At 42.8% G+C, this 24,543-nt stretch overlaps 1 protein-coding gene across 1 annotated transcript in view; it reads right to left on the bottom strand.

The window, feature by feature from the left end:
* Nucleotides 1-24,543, bottom strand: part of RP1 (RP1 axonemal microtubule associated) — a 742,035-nt gene that overhangs the window by 53,787 nt on the left and 663,705 nt on the right. The window lies entirely within an intron of this gene.

Consider the following 24,543-nt stretch of genomic DNA (forward strand, 5'->3'; position numbering starts at 1 on the left):
TAATAATTACTTGAAAATCATACAATGTTATTTTCCTGGGTCTTTTTTAGATCCTGTCTCTCTTACAATAAAAATTATAGATGTCTCCATTCTTTGTAGGTGGAAAGACTTGCAAAATTGATATATATATATATATATATATATATATATATATATATATATATATGTGTGTGTGTGTATATATATAGTCCCCAGCCGCTTGAGAAAGGTCCACAACTCCCAGGATCGAAACGTCGCTGTATGGGCAACTAGCCAGATGGGCTAACAAATAGTACTTTGACTGGATTTCTTTTGGTGTGCTGCTTTCATCTTGAGGACTATTTTTGAGATTTGGTATATATGCTGCTTTTTCCCTTGTTTCACACACTATATATATATATATATATATATACACACATACACACAAATAAGGTCTGCCTGGCCCACAGAGGAACAGGTGAATTTTCTGGTGGGCTTCTGTGCATGGGTGGGCCCCCTTCTCCACTACATGAGAGCAATAATTGACACAAAGCACTTGATTCACTATGTGTTGACAAAGGTAGAATCTTATTATTCATTTAACAAACTGTTCAGTTTATTATATAAGTTTGTGAAAGAGGGTTTATAAATATATGAATGTAACTGAACAGTGGGACCCCAAAGTCAATGCTAGTGATGGTGTCCTTGCACACAAGTCTGACACATGTATACATATAAATATGGACCCCTAAAACCTTAGATAATTCTTGGTCAAATATGTGGCCAACAACTATTATTCCTCTTTGGCTTTGAACAGTAATTTGAATAAAAAGGTAGAGTGTTTATATTTAAACTTCCTTTTCTCACCCTGACATCATCTATCCGGGGAAAGTCAGGATGTGTCTGGAGGACTTTAAAGGCTTAAATATTTTATGCTGTTTTCTATGAATTGATTTTAAATAAAGTGCAGACACTCTGCTGTACCAAGTATATAGAATGTACAGAAAGGTAGTAGGTGTCACCAATGTGGTCACCCCCAGTAAAGGTTTTATATATTAACATACATAGCTCTACCATGGAAAGAAGACCAAACCTAATTTACCATCTATGTCTTAAGATCTAATTAATTAAACAAAGACTGAAACGTGACGCATTTCCTTTTTTTCCATTCCTATTGGCCCTGTTACACGCTTCAATGTCCCAGCGATCCCACCTACGATCCGACGTGGATGGGATCGCTGGGACATAGTTAGCTGATCGCTGGTGAGCTGTCACATAGGCAGACTCAACAGCGATCGGGACCAGCGAGCACGCTGGTATTCATGGTAACCGTGCGGCGCTTGGTTACCCGCTGTTTACCCTGGATACCAGCTCCCAGCGTCTGCTGTATGGCGCTGGGAGCTCGCTGATCGTTGGTCTCTCGCTGTCACAGGCAGCAATGTCTGCTGCCCAGCGGGAGACCAACGATAGATTTATGGCCCAGACTATTAGGCAACGATTAACGATCAGCCGACTGTCGTTTCGACATCGCAGGAACCTCACCAAACAGGTGACGTTGCAACAATATCATTCACAATATCGTTGCGTGTAACGGGGCCTTAAAGGTTATGTCCCTTTATGTCCACTACTTTTACCTTCCCATTAGATAATCAAGACTTTCAATATTTCAGTACCGTACAAATTCCATTGACACCAAAAAAAGGGCTGGCTGATTTCCTCGGTACACATAACATTGTGGGTTATAGTTAATTTAGTGAAAAATGTATAATTGGTGGAGAAAGGTTGGACATGATGGACTGAGGTCTTTTTACAAGTTATGTAACCATAATGAAAGTGTTGTACTGAATATTCCAGACGTTTCATTGCTTTTAACGTCCTTAGAAATATTCCTACGTTTTGCAGAGTTTGCCAATTTCGCACAGTTTAAGCTTTCACACTACATAACTGGAAACCTTCATAGAAATCAGTCTGTAAACTTGCTGACTGCTGTCATTTTGAGTGATTATTGCAGTCACATTAGTATTCTAGAGCACGAGTGTAGAATTTCTCCTAAATATTCTTTATTGTTCAGAGATATAGATATAGCCATGCTCAAAATGTGTCACACTGGCGATCTCCATCTGCTTTATACCATTGTGGCTCATGTATAACCAAACTGTCTATAAAATGACTCTCTATATAATGCGACTCTTCCGAGAGCACAGCTTTATTCCTCTCTTCAGAGCAGGTGCTATAAAGTGAGAGCACTGTGGTAGTGTTACGTTAAATTATATTTTTACATCCCTACTGCTGAGCAGAATGTGTGTGGTGTGCCTTATCACAAAAGTCAATCTTAATGGAGGAAAATAGCTGAGAAAGTGCAGCATGATTCCTGTTCTAAATACAGGTAAAATAAAACACTCCTCTAGGTTGATTGATGTCCCACTCCACAGCATTGATAATATATAGACATCTGTGAGTGAGACAATGCCCATCCCAGTAGTGAACTTTTTGTATACTCCTATTCGATCCTTGGTGTAGGCTTTGTAGGATCTTCTCAAAAATCTAAACTAATATGTAGATGATGTTATTCTGCTGTTACAGGAATCTGTCTGTTTTGTTACCCCATCTGAAAACAGCATGATGTAATGGTAGAGACCCTGATTCCAGCGATGTATCACTTTCCTAGCTGCTTGCTTAAGTTTGGATAAAATCATTGATTTATCTGCAGCAGATCTAACAGGTCTCTGTATAGCCCCGCCCACACCATTTATGGCAGCTTTCAGTGTACGCTGTGCATAGACAAAAAGCAACCAATGAGTTGTGGGGGCAGGGTTATTCAGAGCTCATGAATATGAAGGACTACACAGCAGCAGGTTTACTAGTCTCTAGTGATAATCTGCTGCTAGTGGGGAATATTGCCCCATTTGCTATGATAATGAGGGCTTTGAATAGTAGATGGGGCGCTAGTTGCCCCAGACTAGTCAGCCCTCTTTCCTTGTTATCAAGTCCCTGTGGGGTGTGATAACTTTATTTGAAGGAGCTGATGTCATTGCTAGGCCATGCAAATCTCAGGCATGCTCTCTGCTCATTAGAGCAGCGTCACTGCGTCTCTAAGGTGTACACTTCCCGATTTTAGAGGCACACACTGCACATGACTGGAGACTATCTTCTAAACTTCCAGACATGCACAGTGCACGGCTCTGAAGCCAGAGAACCGTACACCCAGCTTCAGAGGCGCACTGCGCATGGCCCGAAGTTCAGAGGATGAGTTCCAGCCATGCTCAGTGTGTCTCTGAAGCTGGGAAGCGTACACCCGGCTGCAGAGGTGCAGTGAGGCTGACGAAACGTGCAGCACGCGTGTGTGAGATTTGCAGGGGCGTGATAACATGGATAGAGGCCTGACTAGTCTAGGCAACTTGAAAGAACAAAACCGGTGGCACAACCCAGGTAGTGGTGCTTCATCCTCCCTTGAGAAAGCCACCAGGGCTGTGGCTATACGCGTGGGACCTTGCTCCCCCCACTATTCCACTCCACACCTGCACCATGCACTTCATTTCTGATGCACTTTTATATCTCCGGAGCTTTGATTGATTTTGCTCCTGGTTCCTGCGTTATATCTGGGTAATATATGGTGACTGCTGCAGATATAGATATATAGATTTGCTTGCATACATTTTGGTCACATTGAGTATCTCATTTTTTTGAACTCTGTATTAGATACCCATGGAGATTATTTCCAACAGCATTGCTTAAAATGTGTATAAGCTTTTATATATAGGTTTAAGTGCTTTAAAAACTGTCTACCTTGGTGCTGTAAATTGTCTTATTATACTGTGCCGAATATAATGGCATTATAGTTCATCTATGCCTGCATGCACATTGAGAGTGTGCAAACCATACTGTTCAAATTGATGTATTTCCATTTTAGAGGATTCTGGATGTGGGAGGGTCATTGTATCATAACCATATGACATGACTAATGTGCATTTTTGCATGTTTTAATTGTTTTTATGGGTCTAGTGTTGTTCCATGTGTGTGCTATCTTTGTTCAATAAAAATAATTGTGTGTATTATATTCTATTAGTGGTGTTCCCCTTTTCATGGGCAAGTCTCTTTTTCTTGGTTTATGTCACTATTTGACATGCTCTGGGTGAACCCTTTTCTTTCATACGATAGTCAGCGGTGCCCTCCTTGTTTTGTTCTTTTCATTGGCACAACCCAGGTAGTGGTGCACAAGTAGGATCCCAATCCGTGTACTTCTATGCATAAAGACTTGGCACACACGAGTGGATTCCGATGCAGAAAGATAATTTAATAGAGTACATACATACAGACATTTCGGTCTAAAACCTTCATCAATGTACAAAGTGTTGTACTGTGAGCTCTTAGTGATTGGGTCTAGAGTCAGACCAATTGATGAGGAGGCACCTGGGCCTTCTCTCGTAGCTAATTGAGCGTTAAGTGTAGCGGGTAGACGCGGTATCCACAGATTCACGGCGGATACCGCGTCCACCCGCTACACTTAACGCTCACCCAGCTACGAGAGACAGCCCAGGTGCCTCCTCATCAATTGGTCTGACTCTAGACCCAATCACTAAGAGCTCACAGTACAGCACTTTGTACATTGATGAAGGTTTTAGACCGAAATGTCTGTATGTATGTACTGTACTCTATTAAATTATCTTTCTGCATTGGAATCCACTCATGTGTGCCAAGTCTTTCTGCACAGTCTAGGCAACTAACACCCCATCGACTAGTCAAAGGCCTCAAAAGCTTAGCCAACGGGGACAATAAAAATACTTGTTTTATACCTTATTTGTACAGAAAAGCGTTATACAGGGATAGGATGGGAATTTATTCATAAATAAATGAATGCTGCTGGGTTGGAGGGCATGGGGGACCTGAAAAGTTCACTTTAATATATAAAAAATATAGCAAGCAACCCGGTAAGTGACACATTGCTGGAATCACGGTCTCTGTCTCCACATTATCTTTCAAATTAGGTGGCAAAAACTTGGTGACAGATTCTCTTTAATGCTATCTTGTTACAGATTTTATATTAGTTCCGAAGGAACTTCTAGATACAACTCTAGTTGACTTCTTGAAATCCCAAAGTCCACGACAGGTGATCAACCATAGAAAAAAATGCCTACAAACACAAGATACAAGAAACTGAAGAAATTTCTATTCTTTATGGGTGACAGCACATGTATGGGGCACATATTCTGTAAGTCACTGTGAAATTCATATAATTTTTTGTTATATTAAATAGCAATTTATTTTGTATTAAATAATTTCCTATTATATTAAAACAAACTAATTTGTGCTTAGAGTCTTTGTTTAGATTTTTTCTACTGTTCATGTTTCTCACCAAATAAGCTCTTGAATGAGCTCTCTAGGTTATGATCATGTGAATACCTAGTGTGTAGCTTTTTTTTTGCTATATGTACGTAATAAAATATATTTTATATGAAATAAAATGTATTTTTGTTGGGTGGGGACTTTTTATTTTCTATTACGTTTAAAAATATTTTGCAGATGTTTTATATACTCATAAAAGGTGTCTAGAGAACATATTTTCCTCAATAGTTATTTTTTTCCACTGTAACTTGGGCATCCATAGATGCTCCAGTTAAAGGGGAAAAGAGATCTTCATAATAGCAAAAAGTTGTAGCTGAGCTGATCTGGTTTTGTTAATACCAAGCAGCTCTGTTATGTGATTACCAGGTCCAACAGAAGCTTCAGCAGTGGCGATGCTTCTGTTCACTGCTTAGTGCTTATTGAGCGCAATATAGCCTCTGAAATGGGAGACAGAAGTGTAATAAACTACATGATGTCACTGTCAAGTGATGCTGTCTCATTTAAGAGACTCTGCAATCACCAAGTCACTTGCCAGCTTTTTCCAAGCCGACAGATATAGAGATCAGATCAACCAGGATACTGGGAGCTTAGATAAATTAAAATCACAAATGCTGGAACAATGCCGAGCTTAGATTGTTTAGTGGTCATAAAAATCTGTGACAATATAATAAAGCAATCAGTTCATCCGGCATTACAAATGGCTAACCAATTTAGTAAAGATTACTTGACTCAATAAAAGGTATTCTAGCTGGAATACGGATCTCCAGGCCACTTCATTAATGTGAACCCCGTAGGAACCATTTGTAACATCATGGTCTTAAAGTCTATGCTTTGGTTTCCTTTGTCAATAGAAGCCAAAATCAACAGCTACATAATGGAGAGTGGAAATCATCCCACACAGGCTTAATTTAAACTCTTGTGCCCCAATGCGAGATCTATAGAGCCCCCACATACAATGTGCCATTTGTAATACTGAATTGCTCTTATCATGTGTTAGAGATGCTTTTAACCTAACTCAGGCATTAGGGTCTGGGTGGGACGGCTACCTCTACATTTCTATAGCTACCTGCCTGTGGCCAGATGGTATTGTACAAGAATATGACATCTCATGAATCTTTTCTATCATTCCATAAATCACATAGATTTTACAGCATTTTTTTCCATTCTTGCTTCCCTACATATTGCAGCTTCTCAATCCTAATTATTCAGAATATATTTCCCTCATACAATTTCAGAGCAAATTTATATTGGAACATGCACATAAGAATATTCTTTCTAGATGTACTTGTTGTCAGATCCATGGGTACAATAATTGTAACAAGCCTTAAATAATCTTTTCTGCGTTTGTGCTGATTGTGTATGTGGATCACATAAATTGCAGCTATAATTCTCATAAAATGCTGGTCATGATCCAGCAGCAAGTCTCATGAGCCAGCGTCAATAATATCATAGGAGAGCAACTGATTTCATTACTTTATTGTTAATCTTTTTATTTCCAGAATTCTACTGAAGCTCCGTTGTCCCATGGGGCCTATATCAAAGCTGATAACCTCATTGCTGTTCTGGTGACCCTTGATTTGGGTTTATATACAGTATTTTTATGTTAGGGGGGCATAGTCACAACTTGCACATAAAAAAGCAGTACCTGTTATTTTATACCATGTTTGACCATATAAAATAATTTACTAAAAGATTTGTAATTAAAGGGGCAGTCCACTTGGTAAACTATAATTAGTTTATTTGATAGCGTTTCCTAAGTTGGCACATTATTATTTCTACGTGAAATGAGGATGGCCTGTTCTCTTAGTTTTTATTGCCTATATATAGATACAGAACGAGGTTGGCTTAGTTATTGAAATGTGTGTGGAGTTCAATAGAACCTGTCAGCAGGAATATCAATGTTAAACTAAAGGTATGGGCAGAATGGCACGTCATACTGATTTAATACATACCTTTAGTGTAAAAATCTTCAGCCTATTTTTTGTTAAATCATCATTATAAATTTCGGTTTCCTCATATCTTCATGCATCGAGGTGGGACTGTGGGTAGGGCTTCAGATCAGAGGGCTCAGCCATGGCCCCTTGGCTGCCTCTGTTGTATTAATCATCTTCGTCATTTACATTTTGAGGTGGCGCCATCCTGGCTGTGGGCGACGCTCTCACAGATTCAGTTGATGGTGGTCTTCAGGAAAATGGCACCAGGAGGCGGCACATGAGCAGAATAAGATCTTGGCTCAATGACCACCAGAGGTCGATCTACGTCGGCACCATTTTCATGACGCTATCCGTGATCACTTCAGCTGGATGTGAGTCTGAGGACCCACATTCAGCTGAAATATATTGCAGCACAAGGAACCTGCAGGTTCCCTGCATTCTGTATTTGACACCGGAAAATCAGAGGCTGACAGCTGACGTCGGCATGCCCGTGACTGGGGACGCGTTGGCAGTGATGTTGACAGGGATGCTGAAGTCAGCTGTTTTCTCCCACACAGCATGAGAGCATGGGGAAGGTGAGTAGTATCATTTGTTTTTAATGTATTACATAACAGAGCATATTATAACAGGATGTGAGACATATAGACGAGGATGGGGCACATACATAGCTAGGTGAGGCACATTATACCAAGCTGGGGGATATACAGTATAGACCAGGATGGGGCACATGTATATATGGATGGGGGACATATATACGAGGATCGGGAACATGTATACCAGGATGAAGGACATAAATACCAGGTTGGGGCACATTATACCAGGATGGTGCACATTATACCTGGAAGGAGATCAGGATGGGGGTACATTATACCAAGAAGGAGCCAGGTTGGGAGACATTATCCCAGAAAGGGGCCCAGTATGGGGGACATTATTAGTGGAAGGGTGTCCCTTATTACGTATCTTTCTCTCTAGTTATGTATGGGGCGGTCCCTTATTATGTAGTGTCCTCTGTTATGTACAGTGCGGTCGTATTATTACATAGTATCATGTCTTGTTATATATAGCACCGTCCCATTCTCATTATTTTTGTTATTCACAGTGCTCTTTTTTATTACTTAGAGTTCTCTTTTCTTATTTATAAAATAAAATGACTGCGGATGAGAGCAGCATCTGACCAGAAGACCGGTCCATCAGCTTCTCCATCAGAAAAGAAGCTTTTCGATGCTCCATCAGCGGTCATTTTAGTTTATACAGTGGGTATGGAAAGTGTTCAGACCCCTTTTAAATTTTTCACTCTTTGTTTCATTGCAGCCATTTGGTAAATTTAAAAAAGTTCATTTTTTTTCTCATTATTGTACACTCTGCACCCCATCTTGACTGAAAAAAAACAGAAATGTAGAAATTTGTGCAAATTTATTAAAAAAGAAATACTGAAAAATAACATAGTCATAAGTATTCAGACCCTTTGCTCAGCCACTCATATTTAAGTCACATGCTGTCCAATTCCTTGTGATCCTCCTTGAGATAGTTCTACTCCTTCATTGGAGTCCAGCTGTGTTTAATTAAACTGATAGGGTTTGATTTGTAAAGGCACACACCTGTCTATATCAGACCTCACAGCTCACAGTGCATGTCAGACCAAATGAGAATCATGAGGTCAAAGGAACTGGCCAAGAAGCTCAGAGACAGAATTGTGGCAAGGCACAGATCTGGCCAAGGTTGCAAAACAATTTCTGCAGTACTCAAGGTTCCTAAGAGCACAATGGACTCCATAATCCTTAACCCTGCTGTACTGTTCGGGTCAATATGACCCAAAATGATTTTTGAGACCCTGCAGATTTTTTTTAATGAGGATTTGAAACTAGTGGTTCCTTGACTTCTCATTTGTGGAGCTCTATATTTTTTTTTTTTGTTTGTTTACTTTTTGCTACACGCTGATTGTTACACTTGTACTGTTCGGGTCAATATGACCCGATAGCATTTTATACTGTTCTACAGGTCTCTGATTATTTCTGACTGCAAAAGTTATGTTTTTGTATGTGTACTTCATCTCAAAATGGTGGTGGTTTCACTGTTCTTATCAGTAAGAAAGTCATTATCTAGTCTGTTTGTGAGAGAGGAGAAAGGTTTCATGAAATTTCTAGAGTACTGCGGTTTGATTCTAAAACAGAATGGAAAGAAGAGCTAAAGATAAACTAGCCCCTATTAGAAATGTTTGGAATCAATGGGTAGAGATTCTACCAAAATTGTATAATAGTGGTGAAACTGTAACTGTTGATGAGCAACTGGTGGCATTCCGAGGTAGGTGCCCATTCAGACAATATATACCAAGTAAGCCAGCAAAATATGGCATCAAGATCTGGACACTTTGCAACAGCAAAGTTCATATGCTCTAAATGTTCAAGTGTATACAGGAAAAACCCCTGATGAAAGACCTGAAAAAAATCAGGGTATGCGTGTTGTTCTCGATTTGACTCATGGACTAAAAGGACAAAATGTCACATATGACAACTTTTTTACATCCTATCAACTAGGCCAGATGTTGAAGAAAAAGCAACTTACCATGCTGGGTACTATGAGAAAAAACAAACCTGAACTACCGCAAGGTATCCTTAGCAAGAGAGAGGTGTACAGTTCTACTTTTTATTTTTCTGGAAATACAATTGTTGTTTCTTATGTTCCAAAAAAAACCAAACAGGTAATTCTAATGAGCACAATGCACCATGACTATGCCGTAAGCGATAGAGAAGACAGAAAGCCTGACATTATTTTGGATTATAATGCCACAAAGGGAGCAGTTGATACTTTAGACCAAACAATATCAACATATACATGCAAACGCAAAACCAATTGGTGGCCAATGATTTTATTTTATAACATACTGGACGTTTCTGCATACAATGCATTTGTCTTATGGGTAGAAATCGACCCCGATTGGAACCGGAATAAGCTGCATAAAAGAAGAATATTTCTTGAGGAATTGGGAAAATCCCTGGTGAGGCCATATATTGAGAGCAGAAAAGTGACCCCCAGAAGTGATGGAGCAACAGCCATTGTAAAAAGTGTCCAGCATGCTCAAGAAAGAGACTCCACATCCACGGCCTCCAGCAGCACAGCTACCAGCAAAAAAGGAAGAGATGTAGCTTCTGTCCATCTTCCTGTGACAATAAGACTAATCTGACATGTGCTGGATGTTCAAAATATCTGTGTAAAGGACATGTGTCTTATTATTGTGTTCAGTGTAAAAACGCATGAACATGTTCAGTTTTTTCTTTTTTCTTTCTAAAAAGGTTGAAGTTTTTATGATTTTTCATTTGTTGATTTATAAAATTTGTTTTCAAAAAGTTACATTTCATGTTTAAGTAATAGTAATGTAAAGCTTCTTTGTTATTTGTGTGCAGAATGTCAACAATCGAAGATAATTGCAAAAAGCCTGTGTAACCTTTTTATGAAAAAAAATAAATTAAGATTGAATTTAAATTTTTCATTTGTTTATGATCAACCATGTTCACATGCAGTATTTTAATGAAAAAAGTATTCAAATAAAACAATTAGAGTAGCTAAAAATCCAGAATTAATAGGTCGGGTCATATTGATCAGGGAACAGTACAAGTGTATAGCAAATGCGAACAGAACAGCAGGGTTAAATGGAAGAATTTTGGGACAACCAGAAGTCTTCATAGACCTAGCCGTCCAGCCAAACTGAGCAATAGTGGGAGAAGAGCCTTGGTGAGAGATGTAAAGAAGAACCTCAAGATCACTGTGGCTAAGCTTCACAGATGCAATAGGGAGATGGGAGAAAGTTCCACAAAGTCAGCTATCACTGCATCCCTCCTCCAGTCAGGCCTTTATGGCAGAGTGGCCCGACGGAAGCATCTCCACAGTGCAAGACATATGAAAGCCTGCATAGAGTTTGCTAAAAAACACAAAAACACATGAAGGACTCCCAGACTATGAGAAATAAGATTCTCTTCTCTGATGAGACAAAGATAGAACTTTTTGGTGATAATTCTAAGCAGTACGTATGGAGAAAACCAGCCACTGCTCATCACATGCACAATACAATCCCAACAGTGAAACATGGTGGTGGCAGCATCATGCTATAGGGGTGTTTTTCAGCTGCAGGGACAGGATGTCTGGTTGCAATTGAAGGAAACATGAATGTGGCCAAGTACAGAGAAAGAGATATCCTGGATGAAAATCTCTTCCAGAGTGCTCTGGACCTCGGACTTGGCCGAAGGTTCACCATTCAACAAGACAATGACCCTAAGCAGACAGCTAAAATAACAAAGTAGTGGTGTAATAGGGTGAAGCACTGAAGGAGCCGAGGGGGAGTTGCCTTCCTAGCTCCGTGCCTGAACAGGGTATTAGGTTCCCCGGGGGACGCTTTAGAGGACTGGAGCGGGAAAACTGCGTGCGCTTTCTGCAGAGCAGCACATAGACCGGAGGAGAGAGGACGCTGATGCAGGAGGGGAGAGGATATGGGTACAGCCGCTGGAGTCAGAGAGACCTCGGACACAGGCGGTGGGCAGTGAGTATGAGAAGCCTGGTACTGCACTGCCAGGAGGGCTGCTGACTCCCCTCCTTGATGAGACTTTGCCTCACAGAGAGATTGCGTATCTCAACCAGACGCTCCCCTGCAGAGAGACCGGGTTATGTGCTGAGACGCTCCCCTGTGACCAAGGGGCGTTCAGTGACTGGACAGTGACCTGTAGAGAGAGACTGTATAAGGCAGAGCCCCTGACCTCTGTGGGAGAAAACCGCTGCCTTATCAGAGAGAAGGTCTTGGAGCAAAGGGGAATACCGCCAGTCTCATACCCCTTTGGCTCTCGCGTTAACCCCTCATACTCCAGCTGGACTACATCGAGGAACCCAGAGACAGAGGACAGCAAGCACAGCTCATGCCTTGGTGCCATCGTTGGGCAAGAGTGATCCCTCCAATCAAGACCCCTGAGGACTGATAAGTTTGTCTCATAGGAAAATAACTTTTCTACTGTTTGCACCCCGTATAAGTCTCTCTGCTGTTGATATAATCTTATCACATCATATTCACTTTTATACTGTTTGTTTTACCAGTATTATCCCCTGTAAATAAACCTCCCCTTTTACTTTTGGTCTGCCTGCTCCGTGGTGACATATACCTCTCCTGCACGTTATTACAGTGGCTTCAAAACAATTCTGTGACCATTCTTGACTGCCACAGCCAGAGCCCTGACTGAAACCTAATTGAGCATCTCTGGAGAGACTTGAGAGACCACCAATGTTCACCATCCAACCTGAAGGACCATGAGAGGATCTGCAAGGAAGAATGGCAGAGTATCCCCAAATCCAGGTGTGAAAAACTTATTGCATCATTCCCAAGAAAACTCCGAGCAGAAGCACCATTTTGAGCTAGTACAGCCATGAGTTTTCTTGGGAATGATGCAATAAGTTTTTCACACCTGGATTTGGGGATCCTCTGCCATTCTTCCTTGCAGATCCTCTCACGTAGAGCAGAAGCACCATTTTGAGCTAGTACAGCCATATTTTATAATTTACAGTGAAGGTCCTTCGTTTTCTCTGTTCCAGACCCCCAAGCATAATATCTTTTATAGATTTTGGGGCTTTTTGATCTACAATGCCCATAGTGGACCTGACAGCCTTATCTGATCTGTCGGTCTCTTCCACAGGAAAACACTGAAGAGCCCCTGCTCTGCCATCTGATGACAAAAAAAGAGGATTTCAGAATACATAATCTCCTTCTGGCTTGATGGATTAAACTGAATTTGTGGATGGCTTCTTATTCTTCTTAATCTTTCCTGTTGTGAGCTCTCTTGATCCGACTTTTGAGGCAAGGCTCAAAAATCCTCTGGTGGATACTGCTGGTAGTGGTGCTGGTCAACATGATGTTAACCCAACAGCTGCAGAAGATAACTGGAGGAGTGGTGGTAGTGACTGGGACTACATAAGCGTGCAGACTTCTCTCAGTGACTGCCGGTGATACTCCTTTCTTTGCTTACTGAGGATTTCTGTATGCTGCTTGATCCTGCATTTTTTCAGCTAAGTGTCATTTGCTAAACCCTTGCATCTGTTTTTGCCTTGCTGTCAGGGATCAGCTTGCTCCCCCTGGGGCTGCTGGCTCCTGCCCTGTATTTTTGTATCTTGTGTTTGTTTACTCTGTCCTCTGCTGTATTAGCCTGTTGCTAGCCGCCAGTTCACACCTGAGTGCTGATATAGTGGTGGGGGCGAGTTTGTTCAAACCTCAGTATTTTTGTATATCAGTTGTGTTGGAATTATTATTATTAGGGTTTTTGCGTGACTGCAGACAGTGCCTTTTCTGTCCTGTCCTATCTAGTCAGTGTGGGCCCCAACATTTGCTCAGTCTATTTTCTGTCTGTGTTTGTGCGTCATCTTGTCTCACTGACAATATATGTTTGGGGGCTGTCTATTCCTTTGGGGATCTGCTTCGGGGCAGTTTAGATTTCACCTTTCTGTCTTTAGGCTTAGTTAGTCCTCCGGCTGTGACGATGCGTCTAGGGCAACGTAGGAACGCTCCACAGCTACTGCTAGTTGGGTTGTTAAGATCAGGGGTCTGCAATCCACTGAGCGACCAATCTCTCTGGTGTTCTGGCGGCGTAGCCTATTGCGCTCTCCTCCTTGGTGACCCATTCATAACACTTTCCATGTCTATCCTCTTCCTTGTGAACAAGGGATTTTACAGAATGTCTAACATCTGCTCTAATAACGAATCTTAACTCTGTGGCGAAGTTAGGTTACGTCAAAGTCTCTTCTGCCAAGAACTAGGCAACTCATCCTTGCAGAGAGCACACTTCCTATGTTTAGTTTTGCCTTTGCCACATACTTTATAGGTTTTTCTGACAAGCACAAATGACAAGAGAAAACCCAAATTATAAAGTCAACATTCACGAAGATTACTCACCACTCTGTAGCTAGCAAGGGTACTGCATTTAGAGGCAGAATTATATCACACTACTAATTCCCTCGGGAGACTGTGGATTTGGTCATTTGGTCCTGATCCACTTTGCAGCAGCTGTGGCTTTGCTGGCTGGTCTTACTATCGCCTCTGGTGCCACGATTCCCACCAATACGATTGTCAATGCATTTGCTTTGCAGCTGTTGCTGCAGCTGCTGCTCCATCTTTAAGCTGGAGGGACTGCCAGAGCAAAAAGACCTGCTCTACCGGCGGTTTCTACCGCACTTTAAATGCGAGACCAGCTGAACAAAGCACGTCCCTCCGCTTATAGACTCTTCCGGCCCTACCTGGAAGTGACGGTACACTGCAGGGTAGATCCGTAGACAACGTTGTGGCTGGCAGACTCATGAAAAATGGCGTCGTTGCCCACTCCCGCATGCCAGTCAAGACCCAGATGGACCTCCTGCGTCGCTTACAGGATTCCCGCACGGGTGACAGCAGGCACATAGCCACTGTCCTAGGCGACCCTTCAGGCCTGGGTAAGCTGATCTTTCTTCTAGGCTCCGCACCATTACATCACTTCGGATGTAGGTTCCACCGTCAAGGACAGGAAACCAACTGATGTGTGAGAGAGGTCCCACCTTTTTTTCCTTGTAGGTTTCCAGTCCTTGAAGGGCAGATCCCCTCTCTCCGTGGAAAAAAAAAACAGTTGCTATAAAGATCTGTGATCCAACTGACTTCTCACATACATTTTTCCTTGTGTGGTGACAAATAGTAAAGCAGGTCAGCTGCTTAGTCATATAAGATTAAGTTCATATGACTGTACAAAAAAATCATCAGAATTTCATCCAGTATACTTGAACGATTCTTTACTTGTCAACCGTGTGCAGTTCGCATATAATCCATTTTTACAACAGCAGCTATTAATCATTTAGAAGACCATTTACAGTCTCCTATGTGACTGACTCCGTATGGCATACGATTTTTTTTTTTGATCACCCATTGACTTGAATGACTATTGTCTGACACATGGAAGAAACTAGTGCATGCTGTCATTTCTTTCATGTACAGATTGGGTCAGTGAAAACAACGCTGGACTGGAGTAGCTGTGGACTTCCCTTTAGCACCACATGTACAGTAATAGCTCTGCCCTCTAATATTGTATACCATAGGCAAATCTAAATAGGAATAAAAGTCAGAAGAGTAACAAGAGGATACAGTGTATTAGCAGTGCATATCTTCTTTAAACAGAAGCCATTATATTGAATTCTAGAATGCGTAGATATACACCGGACATAAAAAACGAATAGGAGCTGAACTATAAAAAGGTGACATTGTGAAGCTAGTCAGTAATATGTCCACGGACCAATCTTAATTGGAAATCAGGGGTGGCTGACAGGTATGAAGCAGTGCTCTGAGCTCTCCTCCACCAGTACTTGTACAGCTCTGGTATATTGTGGAACCTCTGACAGATGTGAGTCTATCTGCCGAAGACAAACACTTCTGAGACCCAGTGACTTTCATGTCTTTCGTGGACATCAAATCAATACTGTTCATCAAAGCACAGAGCTGCCACTCAGCTCAATCACTTGATCTCCGGGTTTATGAAAGTTTCACAGTCTGGGCAATGACAGTTTTCCATTAAAAGTTTCTACGCATGCATTGATTTGTATTGTGAGTTTAGCTCTTATTTGCTCATTGTTTTGATGTGATACCTGTAGATACCATGCGAGTGCTATTTTTCTTTATTAATCTATTCAGTGAGGTTACTGGCCACTTTCTTATCAATGCCAAAGACTTTACCTATTTGTGATGATTCGTCATCAATAAGATAAAGACTAGGAAAAAATCCGATCGAATTTTAACAGCCGATTTAGTATGGAATTTGGGTTAGAGTTTTGTGCACTCGTCCTGGATTTTATTACAGCACCACTTCAACATTTAGCTTTTTTAATTGCAGCAGTGGTGCAGGAGTGGTGCTACTAATCTAGGCTCCCTGTCCCTAGTCTTATACTTACCAGCCACTGTCTTCAGCTGTCCCTGTTGCCACTCTTGTCGGTTTCCAGAAGTTTCGGACCTGCCAGTGTTTGCTGGGGAATCCAGAAGTCACAATGTAAGTCTCTGAGAGCCAGAACGAGGCCAGAACAAGGTTCTCATAGACTTATATTGCGAGCTTGTGACTGTTATCTCAAATTTCAGGTCAGGTGGAAGTTGCGGTCACAAGGTGGCGCCACAGAAACCGAGTGGCACCGGGAAGAACTGAAGATGATGGCTGGTAAGTATAACACTAGGCTCAGGCAGCTTAGATTAGTAGCACCATTCCAGTGCTAAAATTAAAAACAAACAAACACTGGATTAGTGTTTCAAAGGAGCTGACATGCTGAAGAAAAATTGCATTAGATGTGTTTAAAAATGAATATATAATAATAATAAATTATAATCCAAACAGTTCCAACAATGTCTTTACAACTGATTTGGGAATCAGACAGTTATGTATTACCATTGTGTTGTTATATTGAGCTGATCTGTTGCTATGCAATAAGGTTTTCCCTCTTTAAAAGTTGGTCCTTCCTCTCTACCCATCTCTGTCTGATGTAGCTCTGATGTCAGTGACCCTTCTCCTCTTCCTCATTCACTGTCTGTCAGCCATCTTAGATGCTCATGTGTTTGCATCGCTGGTTCAGAAAAGTCTTTTTACCTGCTGTATGTGTGCATAACTATAAGACTTCAGCTGGAAAATAATTCTTCTGGAATCTTCATACATGCCTCATGCAGTCGACTTCAAGCTGACTATATCACTTTGTGAGTAACGGTACATAGAGACAGCCATAAAAATGGTGTCTTAGATTTACAGCTTAGTTATGGAGTCAGAATACAACTACTGGGTCCCGACAACTTTCGTTCTACTTCCTATGTCAGTGAGAAGTTTGCAGGGGGTTGGCAGCCAGGCTAATTTCAATAGCTAGAGAAACAATGAGAAATTACATATACGGAACTAACTTGCATACCCTACCCTGGGAACCCACTGAAGGGAACATTAAATTGTCTGTACTCCTGTCTACCTGCCATAAAGTTTTAATAGAAGATATATAAACATTGTTCAAGAATTTGGATATTTATGAATATATGTGAATATTGTATTGTAAATATATCTTGTTTGCACTGAGTATCACCTTACAATGTATGTCGCGTCAGTATGCAATATGCTTCTTTTATTTTTGGCATTTGTAGCCTTAGGAATACATTGTGGGCATGATATGCCCTTAATACATATGGCGACACTGCTCTGTTTTCACCAGTGCGCATGTCCCTGGTGTGGCTGCTGCTGTCGGCGTCACTTCCGGTGTCTGTGGATGACGTCAGCGATTTACCCATGTGCAGTGTGGATCGCGTCGCCATCTTGATGCCGGGGGCGTCGCCTGATGCCGCTCCCACGGGCCCTTGACATGCGCCATCAATGGCGATTCTGGGTCGGGTATTTAAAATGCATTAGAGGGACACTTATTACACCTGGTCACCCCCGAGGAAGCTACTGCGAAACGCACGTAGGTGCGCGTGCCTACACATGGACACAAACAAGGGCAAGAGATGAGTATATTTTACCCATTCCAATGGGCAATTTAGCCACGATAATATTAGATATGTGGAGGCAGTATAGTGCTGAATACCATAGGGAACAAGTTGGTTGTGAATGGACTTTGTTTAATTGGCCCTCCATTTACTGGATTTTATGCTGCACAGACAGCGTGTACCTATTTATCTTTTAAGATAAAACTATTGTGATATACACTCACTGGCCACTTTATTAGGTACACCTGTCCAACTGTGTGTTAAGACTTAATTTCTAATCAGCCAATCACATGGCGGCAACTCAGTGCATTTAGGCATGTAGACATGGTCAAGACAATCTCCTGCAGTTCAAACCGAGCATCAGTATGGGGAAGAAAGGTGATTTGAGTGCCTTTGAACGTGGCATGATTGTTGGTGCCAGAAGGGCTGGTCTGAGAATTTCAGAAACTGCTGATCTACTGGGATTTTCACGCACAACCATCTCTAGGGTTTACAGAGAATGGTCCGAAAAAGAAAAAAAATCCAGTGAGCGGCAGTTCTGTGGCCGGAAATGCCATGTTGATGCCAGAGGTCAGAGGAGAATGGGCAGACTGGTTCGAGCTGATAGAAAGGCAACAGTGACTCAAATTGCCCCCCGTTACAACCAAGGTAGGCAGAAGAGCATCTCTGAACGCACAGTGCGTCGAACTTTGAGGCAGATGGGCTACAGCAGCAGAAGACCACACTGGGTACCACTCCTCTCAGCTAAGAACAGGAAACTGAGGCTACAATTTGCACAAGCTCATCGAAATTGGCCAGTAGAAGATTGGAAAAACGTTGCCTGGTCTGATGAGTCTCGATTTCTGCTGCGACATTCGGATGGTAGGGTCAGAATTTGGCGTAAACAACATGAAAGCATGGATCCATCCTGCCTTGTATCAACGGTTCAGGCTGGTGGTGGTGGTGTCATGGTGTGGGGAATTTTTTCTTGGCACTCTTTGGGCCCCTTGGTACCAATTGAGCATCGTTGCGACGCCACAGCCTACCTGAGTATTGTTGCTGACCATGTCCATCCCTTTATGACCACAATGTACCCAACATCTGATGGCTACTTTCAGCAGGATAATGCGCCATGTCATAAAGCTCGAATCATCTCAGATTGGTTTTTTGAACATGACAATGAGTTCACTGTACTCAAATGGCCTCCTCAGTCACCAGATCTCAATCCAATAGAGCATCTTTGGGATGTGGTGGAACGGGAGATTCGCATCAGGGATGTGCAGCCGACAAATCTGCGCCAACTGTGTGATGCCATCATGTCAATATGGTCCAAAATCTCTGAGGAATGCTTCCAGCACCTTGTTGAATCTCTGCCACGAAGAATTGAGGCAGTTCTGAAGGCAAAAGGTGGTCCAACCCGTTACTAGCATGGTGTACCTAATAAAGTGGCCAGTGAGTGTATATGCAGTATATGTAGGACTTTACCCATGCTTTGTGCCTATGGATTGGCACGGTTTTTCTATAATCGTTGCACTGTGATCTTCAGCATTTAAGCTCTGTATTTGTCTATCACGTAATGTAATTAATTGTGGTCTGTTTGTATGTATTTGTACTATTAAAATAATTTTTATATTGACATCATTTCAGACCTTATTATTATGGATCATATGCTCCATTTTTTTTTCGTGTGTATATTAATTTCAATAGCTAGCCCAGCTCCTACTAGGTCTTCGCTAGCTAGGTAGTAGTAGTAGTGGCTACTGAAATTAACCTGAACATCAGCTACCTGCAGGCACATCACCAACCCAGAGAGAGAAAAATACGCTCTCTTATATGTCAAAGCAAGACAGAAGTAATGGTGCCAGGACCTGGGAAGCAAGCCGTGCATTCATGCACCTTTTAGATTCAAATTACAGTATATCAGTAGGTTGCAGTAGTTTTATAACTAAACACATCTGGGCAACTCTCTGCAGTAATGTCTAGATTCCTGTATTCGGGTTACAGGTGAACACCACAGACCTTGTACCCACTACCCAGTTTGGCCTAAAACAAGCTGATGGCTGCTGCTCTCTCATTGCCAGTGAGCACATCCATAACACAGGGTCTGTGCATTTCATGGCATCTGAAATAAATGAGAGTCAGCAGGCAGTGACCTGTTATAGACCAGTACAGTCTCAGGGAAGTGAAGAACACTCCCTGCCACAGAGACCACAGTTTGGCAGCTGAGATGTATGCAGTGACCAGTAGTCACTTGCGTAACCTGAAGCTGATGGATCCCAATGCACTAGCTCCAACAGGGCCCCCCAATTATTGCAAGTGGGGTACTCGGAGCCGGGCCCGGTGGATTTCAATGGGAGTCGTCACGGTAGCTGTGACCTGGTCCGTGGCCCTGGGCGTCCATTGTAAAAGAGGTTAAGTGATGTTGGAATAAAGTTTATGAATGAATAATTTGTGACGCCACCTGTGGTGTTCGGCAATGAAGATGTTTAGCCGACGCTGCAGACAGATCCTCTGGGACAGATGGTGTGGTGCAGCAATGATGGTGTGGCCCTCCACAGGTAGGGCTGTAGTCCCAGGGCAGTGTAGATGAAGAGATAGGGAGGAGATGTAGATGGTGCGGTGTTAGGCACAGCGATGTAGCAGTGCTGAGTGTGCCGGCGCAGGAATAAGTGGAGGACACCAGGGCATGTAGTTCCAAAGCTTTACTCACAGTCTGTTGTGCATACAGGTGCCCGCATCCATGCTGTGTCCTCAAGGTCAGGGGTTCAGCCAACCCCCAGGCAAGATGAAGTACTCCGTTCCAACACTCTGCCAACATAAGTGCCTTTTCTGAACATCTCCCTTTTGTGCCTATTGTGAAGTAATGAGTTACACTGGAGTTCCTCCTGTAAGATGTTCCTATGAACTCTACTTGTACGGCAGACAGCTGTAGCCTGCTTCGGGGACTCCTTGCTACCAAGTCCCGGCTCACTATCGTTGCTGTTGTGCCCCCAAGTCTTGTGTGAGAATAAAGTGGTGACAACTTCTATTCCTCCGTTGTCTGTCGCAGGACCATTAGTATCCATACAACCTCGGGGACTGGACCCTGGCCTTGCGCTGTGAACTTGGGAAGAGTTCTGCTCTAACCCTGATCCTTAGTCCTCCTCTCCTTACGTTCAGTACTAATCCTTCCTTCTTATGGAGAGAGTCAGGCTTCCCATCAATGTCTCTTTTCTGTGCCAGCGGACCCAGGTCACTGTGGTCGGCTGCAGCACTTCCTTCATTCATCCCACTCAGGGGATCTTCACTCTTCCACTGACTGTCAGACTGACTAAATCCTAAACTCTTCCCGCTCTTTTGGTGCAGACTAAACTCCACCCGCCTCCCAGCACGCTTCGTGTTCCAAGCAGGGAGCCACCAAAGGGTGCTTTGCTACACTACTATGTTGTGTGGGATGCAGGTGTTGGAGTGTGGTCAGGTGTCTCCACCTTACCTGGATGGTGTGGTTCCACACCTCAGGAGGGGGTGCAGTACCTCTGTGGCGACTGAACCCTCAGGGGCGCCACACAAGTCTTTAAGAGTAAGTATTTTCATATAGGCCAATTAGACTTTTTGGACCCCAGGACCAAGGTGAGATTGCAGCCTCTGCACCTATTGTAGTTACGCCCCTCTGTATAGTGTTGCTATCCTGCTTCCAGTAGCGCAATATGACTTTAATGATTTCCCCTGTCCTCTCCTAACCCTGTCCCAGTCTATACATCACAGTTGTAACTTAGTTGCAGGGAATGGAATGTGTCAGCCGATTTTAAGTGCTGAGTGTGAAAACTGTGTGAATAATTTACATTAACTATAATTTTGGGACACTTTTTAAAAATAAACTAGCTTATGTGTGTACGTGATGAATAATTGTATTTCTGTGCATTGCATAACTTCTGCCATATAGTGGCCGGAGACAGCTATGATATCTCCCATACACATCCACACGTCCTGCTCTCCTAAATGTCTTTCACGCCTACTCAGAATCAGAGGTGACAGCACCGGAGACATTATTTGAGCAGTATTGCTGTGAATCCAGCACTTGGGTGAGACAGTAAAACTCTTATTAGTTTTTCTCAAACTATTATTGCTGAATTACAAAACAGGAATCACACATGCAGACAAAAACATATCTGAAGAGCATAAAGTCTTCCTTTTTTGTAATGTATCTTGCATTAAACAAAAATTCCCCCTTAAACAAATCTTAGGAAATGCCAGACTATATACAATATACTCAGGAAGTACATATGTATGTTCTAGGTCAGTTTTGTATATTCATAGCAGGTAAAAATACGATGATATATGGGTTGAGATTTACCTTAATGTATTGCCAGATCTATTGCCAAATGCCTAAAGGGATTGTCTCAATATTAAATGTGTAAAATTGCAAAGGGTTTGTAAAATCAAAATACTTTGTGATTTACTTGTTCTTAAAAATCATGACTGTTGTCAAGAATATCTTCACTATCCCACAACCCAAAACAACTGTTCAGCACATTCAACTTTCTCCTCCGCCCACCACTGCCACTTCCAACTCCCCTCATCTCTGCTGAGGACTTTGCCACCTACTTCAAAAACAAGATCGACCAAACAAGGCAAACCTTTACAGTTCCACTACCCCAACCGTTCCACTACCCCAACCGCTCCACATACCAGACCTCTGCCCTTCCCTAATAACCTCCCTCTCCAACATCACTGAAGCAGAGCTTACTCATCTCCTTTCCAAATCACGCCTCACCACCTGTGCACTTGACCCCATCCCTTCCCACCTGCTCCCCAACCTCACTAACATGATCATTCCAGCCCTAACCCATCTCTTCAACCTATCTCTAACTTCTGGTACCTTCCCCTCTGCCTTCAAACATGCCACCATAACACCCATCCTCAAAAAATCAAACCTTGACCCAACTGCTCTGCCCAGCTATCGACCCATATCACTGCTCCCGTTTGCTTCCAAACTCCTTGAACAGCATGTCCATGCTCAACTTTCCTCCCACCTCTCATCTAACTCCCTCCTTGACATCCTGCAATCTGGCTTCCGCCCCACCACTCCACTGAAACTGCCCTGACCAAAATTACTAATGACGTACTCACTGCCAAAGCTAACAGACAGTTCTCCATCCTCCTCCTTCTTGACCTGTCCTCTGCCTTTGACACAGTTGACCACTCCCTACTGCTACAGATTCTTTCTTCCCTTGGCATAAAAGACCTTGTCCTGTGCTGGATTTCCTCATACCTTTCTGACCGCACATTCAGCATTTCCCACTCCCACACTACCTCCTCATCCCGCCCATTCTCTGTTGGAGTCCCCCAAGGCTCTGTCCTGGGCCCCTACTTTTTTCCATCTATACTCTTGGCCTAGGACAACTCAAAGTCCCATGGCTTCCAGTACCACCTGTATGCAGATGACACTCAGATCTACCTCTCTGGCCCTGATGTCACCTCTCTGCTGTCCAGAATCCCAGAGTGTCTATCAGCCATATACTCCTTTTTCACCTCTCGCTTCCTAAAACTCAAGATAGACAAAACTGAACTCATTATCTTTCCTCCATCTCACGTATCTTCCCTACCCAATCTATCTATTATGGTAAATGGCATCATGCTCTCTCCCTCACCTGAAATCCGCTGCCTTGGAGTAACTCTCGACTCTGCCCTGTCCTTCAAACAGCACGTCCAATCTCTTGCCACCTCCTGTCGCCTCCAACTCAAAAATATTTCCAGAATCCGTCCCTTCCTCAGTCCTCAATCTACTAAAACTCTTGTACATGCCCTCATCATCTCCAGCCTTGACTACTGCAACACTCTCCTCTGTGGCCTCCCTGCTAACTCTCTTGCACCACTCCAGTCTGTCCTCAATTCTGCTGTCCGATTAATCCACCTCTCTCCTCACTACTCCCCTGTCTCTCCCCTCTGCAAATCCCTCCATTGGCTTCCAATTCCCCAACGAATCCAGTTCAAACTACTAACACTGACCTACAAAGCCATCCACAACCTTTCCCCTCCCTATATCTCTGAACTAATCTCCCAATGTCTTCCCTCACGTACTCTTCGATCCTCCCAAGACCTACTCTTCTCCACACTTATTCGTTCTTCACACAACCGCCTCCAAGATTTCTCCCGAATATCCCCTATCCTCTGGAATGCCATGCCTTAACACGTACGATTATCCACCACCCTCGGATCCTTCAAACGGAACCTGAAAACCCATCTTTTCAAGAAAGCTTACAGACTGCAATAACTGTTCTGCCGCCTCACCACCGCCTGAGCTGCCACCTCATCACCACCAGAGCTGCTGCACCCCCGACCTTCTGTCTTTTCCCCGCTATCCCGTAGAATGTAAGTCCGCAAGGACAGGGTCCTCTCCCCTCTGTACCAGTCTGTCATTGTAAATTTGTTGTGGAAACTTGTTTACTGTTAACGATATCTATAACTTTGTATGTAACCCCCCTTCTCATGTACAGCACCATGGAATTAATGGCGCTATATAAATAAATAATAATAAAAAAGAATACATTTTTTAAGGTCTCCTAGGCAAGGGGAAGAGCGCTTGTTCGCTCTTTGCTATAGATTATGTAAGCGCTGCTCTGAAAGTAGCCGAATTGTTGGATTTGGCTGGCTTCAGTACAGCTGCACTCATCTGAAGCCTCTGCTTCAACAATCTGAAAGTGCACATTTCAGGTTAGTGGCACAACCCTGCAGCTGGACCAAACTGTCAATCAATCAGGAGCGTACAAAGCTTTAGCAAGCAGGAATCAATGATGCAACCTCCTTAGCTATCTATTTATCCTTTTTATGCGTTTTACATGGGTTTATGTAACTAATGCTAGCACA

This window comes from Dendrobates tinctorius, unplaced genomic scaffold (genome assembly GCF_039654945.1).
Source record: "Dendrobates tinctorius isolate UK_male_01 unplaced genomic scaffold, ASM3965494v1 ptg000082l, whole genome shotgun sequence".
In the NCBI taxonomy this organism is placed as follows: domain Eukaryota; kingdom Metazoa; phylum Chordata; class Amphibia; order Anura; family Dendrobatidae; genus Dendrobates; species Dendrobates tinctorius.